Here is a 14,795-nt window from a genome sequence, read left to right on the forward strand (position 1 = left end):
TGAATTAAGTCCCAGTTTTACTTAAAATATAGATTTTCCACATCTTTTCACACCCTCAGGGGCGCTGTACACAAAAAAATGTGAATTTCCTCTGAAAAAGCAATATGAATTTGGAATTGGCTTGACAATTTGCTATGAAAACAGCTCACACAAGCCAACTCTAACCTAATTGATTTGACCCCTAGGAATGTACTGTAGAAAAAAAAAATAATCTCAGTGGTAAGACAGGTATTAGGCCTTTACTAGACTTATTGTAGTCGGGATCCCAGCAGTCAAAATACTGATGCCGGGATGCCGACCGCCAGAATGCCGGCAGGGCTGCGAGCGCAACTAAGCCCCTTGCGGGCTCGCTGAACTCTCCACACTGCGGGCTCGGTGGCTCGCTGCGCTCACCACAGGTTCTATTCCCACTCAATGGGTATAGTGGACACCCAGGAGAGGGAATAGCTGTGGCGGTGCTGCCGGCATTCTGGCGGTTGGGATTTCGGCGTTGGTATTCTGACCGCCGGGATTACGACCTCCAGGACCCTGACTACATCCCTCCTGTCACATGTGCAGTGCATTAATATGGTATAATTAAATCATGACATGCTTTATTATTCTATATATGTTCAGGGGAGGGCAAATTTTAGCCTGGGGGGCAAACAAATACAAGCAAGTGGCCCTGGTTTTCTACAAGCGCACAGCAACCGTAAAATGTGCATGAACCAAGCGTATCCAAGCACGACTGATGCAGAGTCAGACACGTTTCAAGTGCATCTCCACTTGTAAGTACACACATCTTTTGTAACCATTGTAGGCTGATACACAATTATTAGCAATAAACCAACCATAAGGATATACATAGTTAAGAACAAGGAGCTGCGAGTATCACTGGTAAGACTGCATATCTGGTGGGACATCATTAGTGCTACATCTGACTATCTCACTGCGATCATGTTCCCAGACATACGGAGGGACGCCCAGCACAGGGCTAGCCCCCCCCCATCCATGTCAGTCCCCCCCCCCTGCACAAGTACAAAAGCATCGCACAGCGGCTGTGCTTTTGTACTTGTTGAGTAACTCCCAGCCAGCGCAGCTCCACTGTGGCCCGCCCCCCGCACGGGCCACGCCCCCAAAATGGCGGCCAAACGCCGCCGTGCCGCCCCCTCCCGCCCAGCGACCGATAGGGAACGACAGCCTTCGGCTGTCCGGCATGCTCCGGCGCACTGCGGTGCCGGCGCATGCGCAGTTCCCAACTGATCGCTGCGCTGCGAACAACTGCAGCGAGCGATCGGGTCGGAATGACCCCCTATACCTGCTCAGAACAGTGTCGGCCGCTAAGGGAAATTGGCACCGGTATTTGACCGGAATAGGTACATGCTTGAGGCCACATCATATAGGAAATTTACACCATGTTTGCCAACTCGGGCAAAAAAGGAGCCAGTAAAGAAAATTTGCACTAAAAATGTTATTTAATGAGGCAGAATTCAAAAAATTGATAAACAGGCCTCTAAATTTGAGACTTGCACCAGTACCATAAATACACAGAAGAGGCTGCTGGAACAAATTATTTTCATCCTTCATGCAGATAAATACAATTGAACACATGTTTATCTGGATATTTTCATAAACGGAACATGAAAGGAAGTTGCCATGTTTATTTATTTATGAGCAGTCATATAAATAGCACCTTCATATTCTGCAGTGCTTTACAAAGTATAAGTAGTCATTCAAACATCAGTCCCTGCCTCAGAGGAACTTACAGTCCATATTCCCTACAACATATACACACACACTACAGCAGTGTTTTTCAACCACTGTGCCGTGGCACACTGAGTAGTCTCCAGGTGTACCGCCATAGAAGCAGAGCCAGGCCCGTCAGTGTTTTGGCGCTACTGAGGCCCTGGAACGATTAATACTGGTGGGTTTAGTGGTTGCAGAGCCAGTTGTAGTTTTGGGCCCGGGCAGTGTTGGGCTCTTCTGGCTTTCTCAGATGTGGCTCAGCCGTTACCTATGAAGAAACTGCGACATGACATCCTAGGACATGCAGCTGCACCATGCATTACCATTATATATGAGTGTGCCTTGGCAATATTTAAATCTTGTTCAGTGTGCCGCGAGTTGTAAAAGGTTGAAAATCTCTGCACTAGAGTTAATTTGTTACTAGGAGACAATCAACTTACTAGTAAGTTTTTGGATTGCAGAAGGAGACGGAGCACCAGACATGACTGGTCTCTAACAGAAATACATGAACAAAAATATGAAACACACAAAGAACAACAAAAAAAACACAAATCACACACTAAACTCATACCTTACTTACCTACTTTATAAATCTCCTCTCCGGGAGATGCCCGGAGAGGAGAAGCAGGTGGGCGATGATGGGGGTGGGGCCGAGCAAATAGCATCAGTAGGCCCCGCTCCCTCACGGGGAAAATGCAGCGATTGGCTCGGATTTGCATGGGGAGGGATAAAAGATGCAATTATCATATAATTGTGTTATTGGGCCTCATCCCCTCTGGCGGGTCCTCAGTTTTAATGTATTTATCGTCAAAGTAAGCAGAATGTGGGAGGGATGCCTACTCTTCCGGGGTTTCAGGGGACTACCCAAGAAACTGGGTGTCTCCTGCAGAATCCGGGAGAGTAGGCAGGTATGCTCATACACACACACGGAAACAGGTTTGGGTTTAGTGCACTGCCTGTGGTGGATGCACTTTGCTGGACGGATTACTGCTCATCTTCAATGGCTGTCCTGCCATTATCAAAGGCAGTGCATCAAATTCAAACCTATTTCCGTGACATGACGTTATCACCGTACACCTTGACAAGTTGGCAAGGGATTTCAGATGCTGATGTGCCCTTTATGCGCATAAATCGGATCACACTACGCAAAGCCGGCCCTAGGCATAGGCAAACTAGGCAATTGCCTAGGGCATCTGGTATGCCTAGGGGCACAAGCAGCTTCTGCTGATTAAAATGATATGCAGCATGCCTATATTCTGTGTGTAGCATTTCGTATGCAGATACAGCCACAGGCACACACAGTATATAGGCATGCCGCATATCATTTTAATCAGGAGAAGCTGCTTGTACATCCTAGCCGCATAGCAATGCAAATAAGATGCATTTTCATAAAAAATAGGCACCTGACGTTAGCAGAGCTACCAGATGACTCGCACCAGGCATCTCCTGCTGCATGGTGCATGGAGGCAAGATTTATGAGGACACATCTGTATACAAGCAGAGGCAGAAGTCACAGTGTTAGCGGCCATGTGAGTGCTGTGTGTGTGAGTGGGTTGGTTGTGCAATAGTGTTCAGTATATGTGTAAGGGGCATTATGCGTTTCATGTGTATAAATGCATTAATAATGTGCAGCAAATGTGTAAAGGGTGCTATGTGTGTCATTATGTGTATAAGGGCATTAGTAATGTGTGACATATGTGTAAGGGGCACTATGTGTGTCATTATGTGTATAAGGGCACTAATAATGTGCGGCATAGGTGTCCGGAACATTATGTGTGTCATTATGTGTATAAGGACATTAATAATGTGTGTCATATGTTAAAGGACATTACTGTGTGGTATTATGTGTATAAATGCATTACTAATGTGTGGCATTATTTAATGTGTATAAGGTGCTCTCCTGTGTGGCATAACCTATAGAAAGGGCACTACTGTGTGGTCTAATGTGAATAAAGAGCAATATGGTGTGGTGTAATGTGAATAAGGAGCAATATGGTGTGGTGTAATGAGAATAAAGAGCAATATGGTGTGGTGTAATGTGAATAAGGAGCAATTCAGTATGATGTTATGTGAATGAGGGGCACTACTGTGAGGAGTAGCGTTTATAAGGTAAAGTGGTACTACTGTGTGATGTAATGTGAATAAGGGACAAGATCACATGATAAATTGTTAATAAAGTTGCACTACTGTGTGGCATAATTTGAATTGGGGGTACTATTGTGTGGCCATGCCCCTTCCCAGCAAGAACACATACCTTTTTGGGCTGTGCGCCGAATGTGCAGACTGTTCTTATTTAAATTACAGGGGGTAGGAAAACCAAAATGAGAACTGCTACGGGTGAGGGGTGATGGTGCTGGGAAAGGGGAGCAGGGTCAGCATTGGTCCTAGGGGGCACCAGCCAAAATCTTGCCTAGGGCATCATAATGGGTAGGGCCGGCTCTGACACTACGCACCTCAATGACCATGTTTCTGCCAGCCGTGCCATCTTACACCTGATGTTGGGATAGTATGGCTGGTATGAGGTGCAGTCTAATTGCATGAGGGGAAGCAGTGGTCTGTCTGCTCTGGTCTGGCAGGAAATTAGAAAAAAATAGAAAACATTACACATTGTTACTTACTTATTGAACCACCCTTGTACAGTATTTCACCTTCAACAGTTCAATATTGTGATTTAGTTGTCCTTTAGAATGGTTGCTAAAAGGGACACTACCAACAAATTAGTTATTTATTATATAGGTTAGTTATGTTGTAAAAAAAAAGTTATGTACAGTATTTTTAGTGGATATATTTTGCACAAGACGATAGGAGTGTTGGAAATGATGTATGTGCAGGTGTTGATATTGTAGAGTTATATAGGCACATGTCAGTGAATGGCTCAAACTATGAACAGCCCAGCTACAACCAGTGGTGTTGGTTTATTCATAGATAGCAGATGCAGCCATATCCACTGTTACAAGTACACTGGAGATGGAGTGTAGTGGGATTTCGTACAGTTCATCAGCTGGTGAGTGTATATAGGCACTGGCTAGTGATGCATGAACACTGGAATCAATGTGGATTGCAGGTAATCACAGGTGATTTCAGTGGCCATCTTGGGATAGCTCATGAAGCCTCCCTGGAGACAGGAAGACTGGAGTCTGCGCAATAGCGTACTACTCTTTCAGCAAGAACTAGCCCAGAAGAATGCTTTTAATGTGAGTAAACTTGAAAAAAAAAAATCTACAGTCCTGGGCAGTGGCAAATTTCCCATTAGGCACATGAGGCACGTGTCTAGGGGTGGCATTCATTTGGGGGCTGCATGGGTGCTTGTGTTGTACTGTCTGCACAAAAAGTACCAGTAACTGCTAAATATTTCCACTGTACTGTTGTACCATATGCCATTTTGAATGGAGTGTAAACAGGTAGGACATGCACATACTGCCCCTGTAAGCTGTCCTACTTTGTAAATATTTATTTAAAAATAAAAACAATGGGATAGTGTTTTTTTATTATTATTCTATTAAATTGGCTATCGTCAAATGAAGGCTTATAACCACTCAATAAAAATGATAAAATTAGGCAGGGGGGGGGCGGCCATTACTGTTGTGCCTAGAGTTGCCCTCACCCCTAAATCCTAGGATCAATCCACGAAGACTGCCATGAAATGTGCAATTTGGACACCCACATCTATAATCAATCTAGGCATACCCTGAGGTCCAGCACTACGGAGGATGGCAGATGCCATGGTGCACATTGGGGCTGACTCTGAGTAACACAGATCTCTCTTCACGGATGCAAATGGCAAGTTTTTACATACAGCGCAGGAGCAACTTTATGCATTTTTGCATTTGTACATCCTATTTTTATGTAACTTGGCCGGATCCGTCTTTCCATGAAATAAGGTGGGAATTGGTCGATGGCCAAGCTGTTGAAGCCACCCTGACTTTTAGGATTCTAAATCACGAGCACAGAGAAGGGAAGCTTGTTTCAAGTGGATCTCTTGCACCTAGCATACAGCTGGTTCCAGTGCAGATGCTAATAATGAAAGATGCCATAAAATCAATGGGAGGCATCGGTTTCCACTTGCACGTGCACGATCCTCCGCATTATTTGAATAGATACACGCATTAGCATAAGGTAGTAAAGCAGGTTTCAGCGTCTGCCCGCAGCCACTGCCTTCCCTTGCCTCACATGCTTTCTTTACACCAGTTATTAAATCCTTGTCACTCAGGCTTTCATTCCTAACACTCCACAGTCAGGATCACCAGAGGGTTCTAAAGCTCAGGTGCAGCTGCTTTCTGGGCTCTCTTAGGTAGCATGCGGCTCTTTCTCCCCTAGCTCCTGTACATGTGCAGATTCAGCCCTCAACTTAAGAGCTGTGTGACAGTGTGAACCAATAGGCAGCTGTTAGTCTGGGTAGTTACTTTTCCTGGTCCCTAATCCTGCATGGTTAGGAGTGGAGCCCCATTCACCCAAATCATGATTACCTTCTCCACTTAGTTTGCACCCACTCCATGCCCTTCTAGAAACCTCTGTCCACAGAGTCTGTATTGACTAAGCTAGACAATTATATGACAAGTGACAAATCTAAAACCCACTACTTACTTCTAATTCTGTTGGACCTCTCTAGGGTATTTGACATGGTTGACCGCTTGCTTCATAGAAATGTTGCATTCCCTGGGTCTTCAGCACATTGTCATATAATGGTCATCATTATGTTTTTCAAACCTAGCCTTCAGTGCGCATTTTCTGGGTCCTGGGCCCTCTGTTTTCTCTATCTACATTACTTCTCTTAGGGAACTTAGTGTGGGTACACATCAGAACAACGGCCAATCGGGCTGATAGTTAGTACGATTTGCCTTTGTCCTGGACTGTCCCTGACTGACTGTGCACATCAGACGATTTAATGAATGACCCATCGTTAATATGCACAGTGCCATATGCAATATCATCCATTTGGCCGTGCAGCATGGCTGACCAGAAGATGTCATATGCAGCCTGCAGGAACACGCAATTGAGCATACACTAGAGATGAGCGGGTTCGGTTTCTCTGAATCCGAACCCGCACGAACTTCATGTTTTTTTTCACGGGTCCGAGCGACTCGGATCTTCCCGCCTTGCTCGGTTAACCCGAGCGCGCCCGAACGTCATCATGACGCTGTCGGATTCTCGCGAGACTCGGATTCTATATAAGGAGCCGCGCGTCGCCGCCATTTTCACACGTGCATTGAGATTGATAGGGAGAGGACGTGGCTGGCGTCCTCTCCATTTAGATAAGGAGAGAGAGAGAGAGATTGACCTGAGGCTGATACTGTAGAAGAGAGTGTAGAGTTTAGTGACTGACCACAGTGACCACCAGCAGTGCAGTTGTTTTATTTAATATATCCGTTCTCTGCCTGAAAAAAACGGTACACACAGTGACTCAGTCACATACCATATCTGTGTGCACTGCTCAGCCCAGTGTGCTGCATGCCTGCATCATCTATGTATATATTATATATCTGACTGTGCTCAGCTCACACAGCTTATAATTGTGGGGGAGACTGGGGAGCACTGCAGTGCCAGTTATAGGTTATAGCAGGAGCCAGGAGTACAAGACAGTCACATACCATATCTGTGTGCACTGCTCAGCCCAGTGTGCTGCATCATCTATGTATATATTATATATCTGACTGTGCTCAGCTCACACAGCTTATAATTGTGGGGGAGACTGGGGAGCACTGCAGTGCCAGTTATAGGTTATAGCAGGAGCCAGGAGTACATATTATATTAAAATTAAACAGTGCACACTTTTGCTGCAGGAGTGCCACTGCCAGTGTGACTGACCAGTGACCTGACCACACTGACCACCAGTATAGTTAGTAGTATACTATATTGTGATTGCCTGAAAAAGTTAAACACTCGTCGTGTGACTTCACTTGTGTGGTGTTTTTTTTTTTTATTCTATAAAAAACTCATTCTGCTGACAGACAGTGTCCAGCAGGTCCGTCATTATATAATATATATACCTGTCCGGCTGCAGTAGTGATATATATATATTTTTTATATCATTATTTATCATCCAGTCGCAGCAGACACAGTACGGTAGTTCACGGCTGTAGCTACCTCTGTGTCGGCACTCGGCAGTCCATCCATAATTGTATACCACCTACCCGTGGTTTTTTTTTCTTTCTTCTTTATACATACATACTACTACATCTCTTTATCAACCAGTCTATATTAGCAGCAGACACAGTACAGTACGGTAGTTCACGGCTGTGGCTACCTCTGTGTCGGCACTCGGCAGTCCGTCCATAATTGTATACCACCTAACCGTGGTTTTTTTTTCTTTCTTCTTTATACATACATACTACGACATCTCTTTATCAACCAGTCTATATTAGCAGCAGACACAGTACAGTACGGTAGTTCACGGCTGTGGCTACCTCTGTGTCGGCACTCGGCAGTCCGTCCATAATTGTATACCACCTAACCGTGGTTTTTTTTTCTTTCTTCTTCATACATACATACTACGACATCTCTTTATCAAGCAGTCTATATTAGCAGCAGACACAGTACAGTACGGTAGTTCACGGCTGTGGCTACCTCTGTGTCGGCACTCGGCAGTCCGTCCATAATTGTATACCACCTAACCGTGGTTTTTTTTTCTTTCTTCTTCATACATACATACTACGACATCTCTTTATCAACCAGTCTATATTAGCAGCAGACACAGTACAGTACGGTAGTTCACGGCTGTGGCTACCTCTGTGTCGGCACTCGGCAGTCCGTCCATAATTGTATACCACCTACCCGTGGTTTTTTTTTCTTTCTTCTTTATACATACATACTACTACATCTCTTTATCAACCAGTCTATATTAGCAGCAGACACAGTACAGTACGGTAGTTCACGGCTGTGGCTACCTCTGTGTCGGCACTCGGCAGTCCGTCCATAATTGTATACCACCTACCCGTGGTTTTTTTTTCTTTCTTCTTCATACATACATACTACGACATCTCTTTATCAACCAGTCTATATTAGCAGCAGACACAGTACAGTACGGTAGTTCACGGCTGTGGCTACCTCTGTGTCGGCACTCGGCAGTCCGTCCATAATTGTATACCACCTAACCGTGGTTTTTTTTTCTTTCTTCTTCATACATACATACTACGACATCTCTTTATCAACCAGTCTATATTAGCAGCAGACACAGTACGGTAGTTCACGGCTGTAGCTACCTCTGTGTCGGCACTCGGCAGTCCGTCCATAATTGTATACTAGTATCCATCCATCTCCATTGTTTACCTGAGGTGCCTTTTAGTTGTGCCTATTAAAATATGGAGAACAAAAATGTTGAGGTTCCAAAATTAGGGAAAGATCAAGATCCACTTCCACCTCGTGCTGAAGCTGCTGCCACTAGTCATGGCCGAGACGATGAAATGCCAGCAACGTCGTCTGCCAAGGCCGATGCCCAATGTCATAGTACAGAGCATGTCAAATCCAAAACACCAAATATCAGTAAAAAAAGGACTCCAAAACCTAAAATAAAATTGTCGGAGGAGAAGCGTAAACTTGCCAATATGCCATTTACCACACGGAGTGGCAAGGAACGGCTGAGGCCCTGGCCTATGTTCATGGCTAGTGGTTCAGCTTCACATGAGGATGGAGGCACTCAGCCTCTCGCTAGAAAAATGAAAAGACTCAAGCTGGCAAAAGCAGTAGCACCGCAAAGAACTGTGCGTTCTTCGAAATCCCAAATCCACAAGGAGAGTCCAATTGTGTCGGTTGCGATGCCTGACCTTCCCAACACTGGACGTGAAGAGCATGCGCCTTCCACCATTTGCACGCCCCCTGCAAGTGCTGGAAGGAGCACCCGCAGTCCAGTTCCTGATAGTCAGATTGAAGATGTCAGTGTTGAAGTACACCAGGATGAGGAGGATATGGGTGTTGCTGGCGCTGGGGAGGAAATTGACCAGGAGGATTCTGATGGTGAGGTGGTTTGTTTAAGTCAGGCACCCGGGGAGACACCTGTTGTCCGTGGGAGGAATATGGCCGTTGACATGCCTGGTGAAAATACCAAAAAAATCAGCTCTTCGGTGTGGAACTATTTCAACAGAAATGCGGACAACAGGTGTCAAGCCGTGTGTTCCCTTTGTCAAGCTGTAATAAGTAGGGGTAAGGACGTTAACCACCTCGGAACATCCTCCCTTATACGTCACCTGCAGCGCATTCATAATAAGTCAGTGACAAGTTCAAAAACTTTGGGTGACAGCGGAAGCAGTCCACTGACCAGTAAATCCCTTCCTCTTGTAACCAAGCTCACGCAAACCACCCCACCAACTCCCTCAGTGTCAATTTCCTCCTTCCCCAGGAATGCCAATAGTCCTGCAGGCAATGTCACTGGCAATTCTGACGAGTCCTCTCCTGCCTGGGATTCCTCCGATGCATCCTTGCGTGTAACGCCTACTGCTGCTGGCGCTGCTGTTGTTGCTGCTGGGAGTCGATGGTCATCCCAGAGGGGAAGTCGTAAGCCCACTTGTACTACTTCCAGTAAGCAATTGACTGTTCAACAGTCCTTTGCGAGGAAGATGAAATATCACAGCAGTCATCCTGCTGCAAAGCGGATAACTGAGGCCTTGACAACTATGTTGGTGTTAGACGTGCGTCCGGTATCTGCCGTTAGTTCACAGGGAACTAGACAATTTATTGAGGCAGTGTGCCCCCGTTACCAAATACCATCTAGGTTCCACTTCTCTAGGCAGGCGATACCGAGAATGTACACGGACGTCAGAAAAAGACTCACCAGTGTCCTAAAAAATGCAGTTGTACCCAATGTCCACTTAACCACGGACATGTGGACAAGTGGAGCAGGGCAGGGTCAGGACTATATGACTGTGACAGCCCACTGGGTAGATGTATGGACTCCCGCCGCAAGAACAGCAGCGGCGGCACCAGTAGCAGCATCTCGCAAACGCCAACTCTTTCCTAGGCAGGCTACGCTTTGTATCACCGCTTTCCAGAATACGCACACAGCTGAAAACCTCTTACGGCAACTGAGGAAGATCATCGCGGAATGGCTTACCCCAATTGGACTCTCCTGTGGATTTGTGGCATCGGACAACGCCAGCAATATTGTGTGTGCATTAAATATGGGCAAATTCCAGCACGTCCCATGTTTTGCACATACCTTGAATTTGGTGGTGCAGAATTATTTAAAAAACGACAGGGGCGTGCAAGAGATGCTGTCGGTGGCCAGAAAAATTGCGGGACACTTTCGGCGTACAGGCACCACGTACAGAAGACTGGAGCACCACCAAAAACTACTGAACCTGCCCTGCCATCATCTGAAGCAAGAAGTGGTAACGAGGTGGAATTCAACCCTCTATATGCTTCAGAGGTTGGAGGAGCAGCAAAAGGCCATTCAAGCCTATACAATTGAGCACGATATAGGAGGTGGAATGCACCTGTCTCAAGCGCAGTGGAGAATGATTTCAACGTTGTGCAAGGTTCTGATGCCCTTTGAACTTGCCACACGTGAAGTCAGTTCAGACACTGCCAGCCTGAGTCAGGTCATTCCCCTCATCAGGCTTTTGCAGAAGAAGCTGGAGACATTGAAGGAGGAGCTAACACGGAGCGATTCCGCTAGGCATGTGGGACTTGTGGATGGAGCCCTTAATTCGCTTAACAAGGATTCACGGGTGGTCAATCTGTTGAAATCAGAGCACTACATTTTGGCCACCGTGCTCGATCCTAGATTTAAAGCCTACCTTGGATCTCTCTTTCCGGCAGACACAAGTCTGCTGGGGTTGAAAGACCTGCTGGTGAGAAAATTGTCAAGTCAAGCGGAACGCGACCTGTCAACATCTCCTCCTTCACATTCTCCCGCAACTGGGGGTGCGAGGAAAAGGCTCAGAATTCCGAGCCCACCCGCTGGCGGTGATGCAGGGCAGTCTGGAGCGACTGCTGATGCTGACATCTGGTCCGGACTGAAGGACCTGACAACGATTACGGACATGTCGTCTACTGTCACTGCATATGATTCTCTCACCATTGAAAGAATGGTGGAGGATTATATGAGTGACCGCATCCAAGTAGGCACGTCACACAGTCCATACTTATACTGGCAGGAAAAAGAGGCAATTTGGAGGCCATTGCACAAACTGGCTTTATTCTACCTAAGTTGCCCTCCCACAAGTGTGTACTCCGAAAGAGTGTTTAGTGCCGCCGCTCACCTTGTCAGCAATCGGCGTACGAGGTTACATCCAGAAAATGTGGAGAAGATGATGTTCATTAAAATGAATTATAATCAATTCCTCCGCGGAGACATTGACCAGCAGCAATTGCCTCCACAAAGTACACAGGGAGCTGAGATGGTGGATTCCAGTGGGGACGAATTGATAATCTGTGAGGAGGGGGATGTACACGGTGATATATCGGAGGGTGATGATGAGGTGGACATCTTGCCTCTGTAGAGCCAGTTTGTGCAAGGAGAGATTAATTGCTTCTTTTTTGGGGGGGGTCCAAACCAACCCGTCATATCAGTCACAGTCGTGTGGCAGACCCTGTCACTGAAATGATGGGTTGGTTAAAGTGTGCATGTCCTGTTTTGTTTATACAACATAAGGGTGGGTGGGAGGGCCCAAGGACAATTCCATCTTGCACCTCTTTTTTCTTTTATTTTTCTTTGCGTCATGTGCTGTTTGGGGAGGGTTTTTTGGAAGGGACATCCTGCGTGACACTGCAGTGCCACTCCTAAATGGGCCCGGTGTTTGTGTCGGCCACTAGGGTCGCTAATCTTACTCACACAGTCAGCTACCTCATTGCGCCTCTTTTTTTCTTTGCGTCATGTGCTGATTGGGGAGGGTTTTTTGGAAGGGACATCCTGCGTGACACTGCAGTGCCACTCCTAAATGGGCCCGGTGTTTGTGTCGGCCACTAGGGTCGCTAATCTTACTCACACAGTCAGCTACCTCATTGCGCCTCTTTTTTTCTTTGCGTCATGTGCTGATTGGGGAGGGTTTTTTGGAAGGGACATCCTGCGTGACACTGCAGTGCCACTCCTAAATGGGCCCGGTGTTTGTGTCGGCCACTAGGGTCGCTAATCTTACTCACACAGTCAGCTACCTCATTGCGCCTCTTTTTTTCTTTGCGTCATGTGCTGATTGGGGAGGGTTTTTTGGAAGGGACATCCTGCGTGACACTGCAGTGCCACTCCTAAATGGGCCCGGTGTTTGTGTCGGCCACTAGGGTCGCTAATCTTACTCACACAGTCAGCTACCTCATTGCGCCTCTTTTTTTCTTTGCGTCATGTGCTGATTGGGGAGGGTTTTTTGGAAGGGACATCCTGCGTGACACTGCAGTGCCACTCCTAAATGGGCCCGGTGTTTGTGTCGGCCACTAGGGTCGCTAATCTTACTCACACAGTCAGCTCCCTCATTGCGCCTCTTTTTTTCTTTGCGTCATGTGCTGATTGGGGAGGGTTTTTTGGAAGGGACATCCTGCGTGACACTGCAGTGCCACTCCTAGATGGGCCCGGTGTTTGTGTCGGCCACTAGGGTCGCTAATCTTACTCACACAGTCAGCTACCTCATTGCGCCTCTTTTTTTCTTTGCGTCATGTGCTGATTGGGGAGGGTTTTTTGGAAGGGACATCCTGCGTGACACTGCAGTGACACTCCTAAATGGGCCCGGTGTTTGTGTCGGCCACTAGGGTCGCTAATCTTACTCACACAGTCAGCTACCTCATTGCGCCTCTTTTTTTCTTTGCGTCATGTGCTGATTGGGGAGGGTTTTTTGGAAGGGACATCCTGCGTGACACTGCAGTGCCACTCCTAAATGGGCCCGGTGTTTGTGTCGGCCACTAGGGTCGCTAATCTTACTCACACAGTCAGCTACCTCATTGCGCCTCTTTTTTTCTTTGCGTCATGTGCTGATTGGGGAGGGTTTTTTGGAAGGGACATCCTGCGTGACACTGCAGTGCCACTCCTAAATGGGCCCTGTGTTTGTGTCGGCCACTAGGGTCGCTTATCTTACTCACACAGTCAGCTACCTCATTGCGCCTCTTTTTTTCTTTGCGTCATGTGCTGATTGGGGAGGGTTTTTTGGAAGGGACATCCTGCGTGACACTGCAGTGCCACTCCTAGATGGGCCAGGTGTTTGTGTCGGCCACTAGTGTCGCTTAGCTTAGTCATCCAGCGACCTTGGTGCAAATTTTAGGACTAAAAATAATATTGTGAGGTCTGAGGTATTCAGAATAGACTGAAAATGAGTGGAAATTATGGTTTTTGAGGTTAATAATAATATGGGATCAAAATGACCCCCAAATTCTATGATTTAAGCTGTTTTTTAGTGTTTTTTTAAAAAAACACCCGAATCCAAAACACACCCGAATCCGACAAAAAAAATTCGGTGAGGTTTTGCCAAAACGCGGTCGAACCCAAAACACGGCCGCGGAACCGAACCCAAAACCAAAACACAAAACCCGAAAAATTTCAGGCGCTCATCTCTAGCATACACATCAGACAATATGCACAATTTGTTCTTCCGATATGCCAGATCATGCTATCGGCCTGATGTGTATTAGGTGCTCATGTCGATGACACCCAAATGTTTCTATCCTCTTTGGATCTTTCACCATCTGTTTTGGGCTGTGTTACTGAATACAAAGTTACAGAATAAATTCACCCCCAAAAAAGAGGAAAACGAATACAGTTAGTATCGTTCAAATATATCAGACAAGTGTATGTTGAAAACATACTAATCTTAGAGTTTTTGAATCATTATACAAATTCTAGAGTTATTCTTCCTTGTGTTATGAGCCAAGCCGGCGGCTCATCCCTGTAGTGAGTTCTGGTCATTGCCAGGCAACCGGAACGCAGCGTAATGCCGGCTGCACTGGTCGATAGCCCTGACAGTTGCAAAGCAACCAGGACTCGGGTGGCCACTTACTGTTATGATTCCAGCACTCTGGTCCGAGGAGATCTTATGGCAAGGACCGGAGCATTGGAACGGAATGCTGGGGAAGGGAGCAGGACAGGAAAATAGCCCCTGGCGCCCTAACTCTGTTGTCTCACCCGTGTTGTCAGAAATCCCCTGCGAGACTATGGTTTC

Source organism: Pseudophryne corroboree, chromosome 4 (genome assembly GCF_028390025.1).
Source record: "Pseudophryne corroboree isolate aPseCor3 chromosome 4, aPseCor3.hap2, whole genome shotgun sequence".
NCBI classification, from domain to species: Eukaryota; Metazoa; Chordata; class Amphibia; order Anura; family Myobatrachidae; genus Pseudophryne; species Pseudophryne corroboree.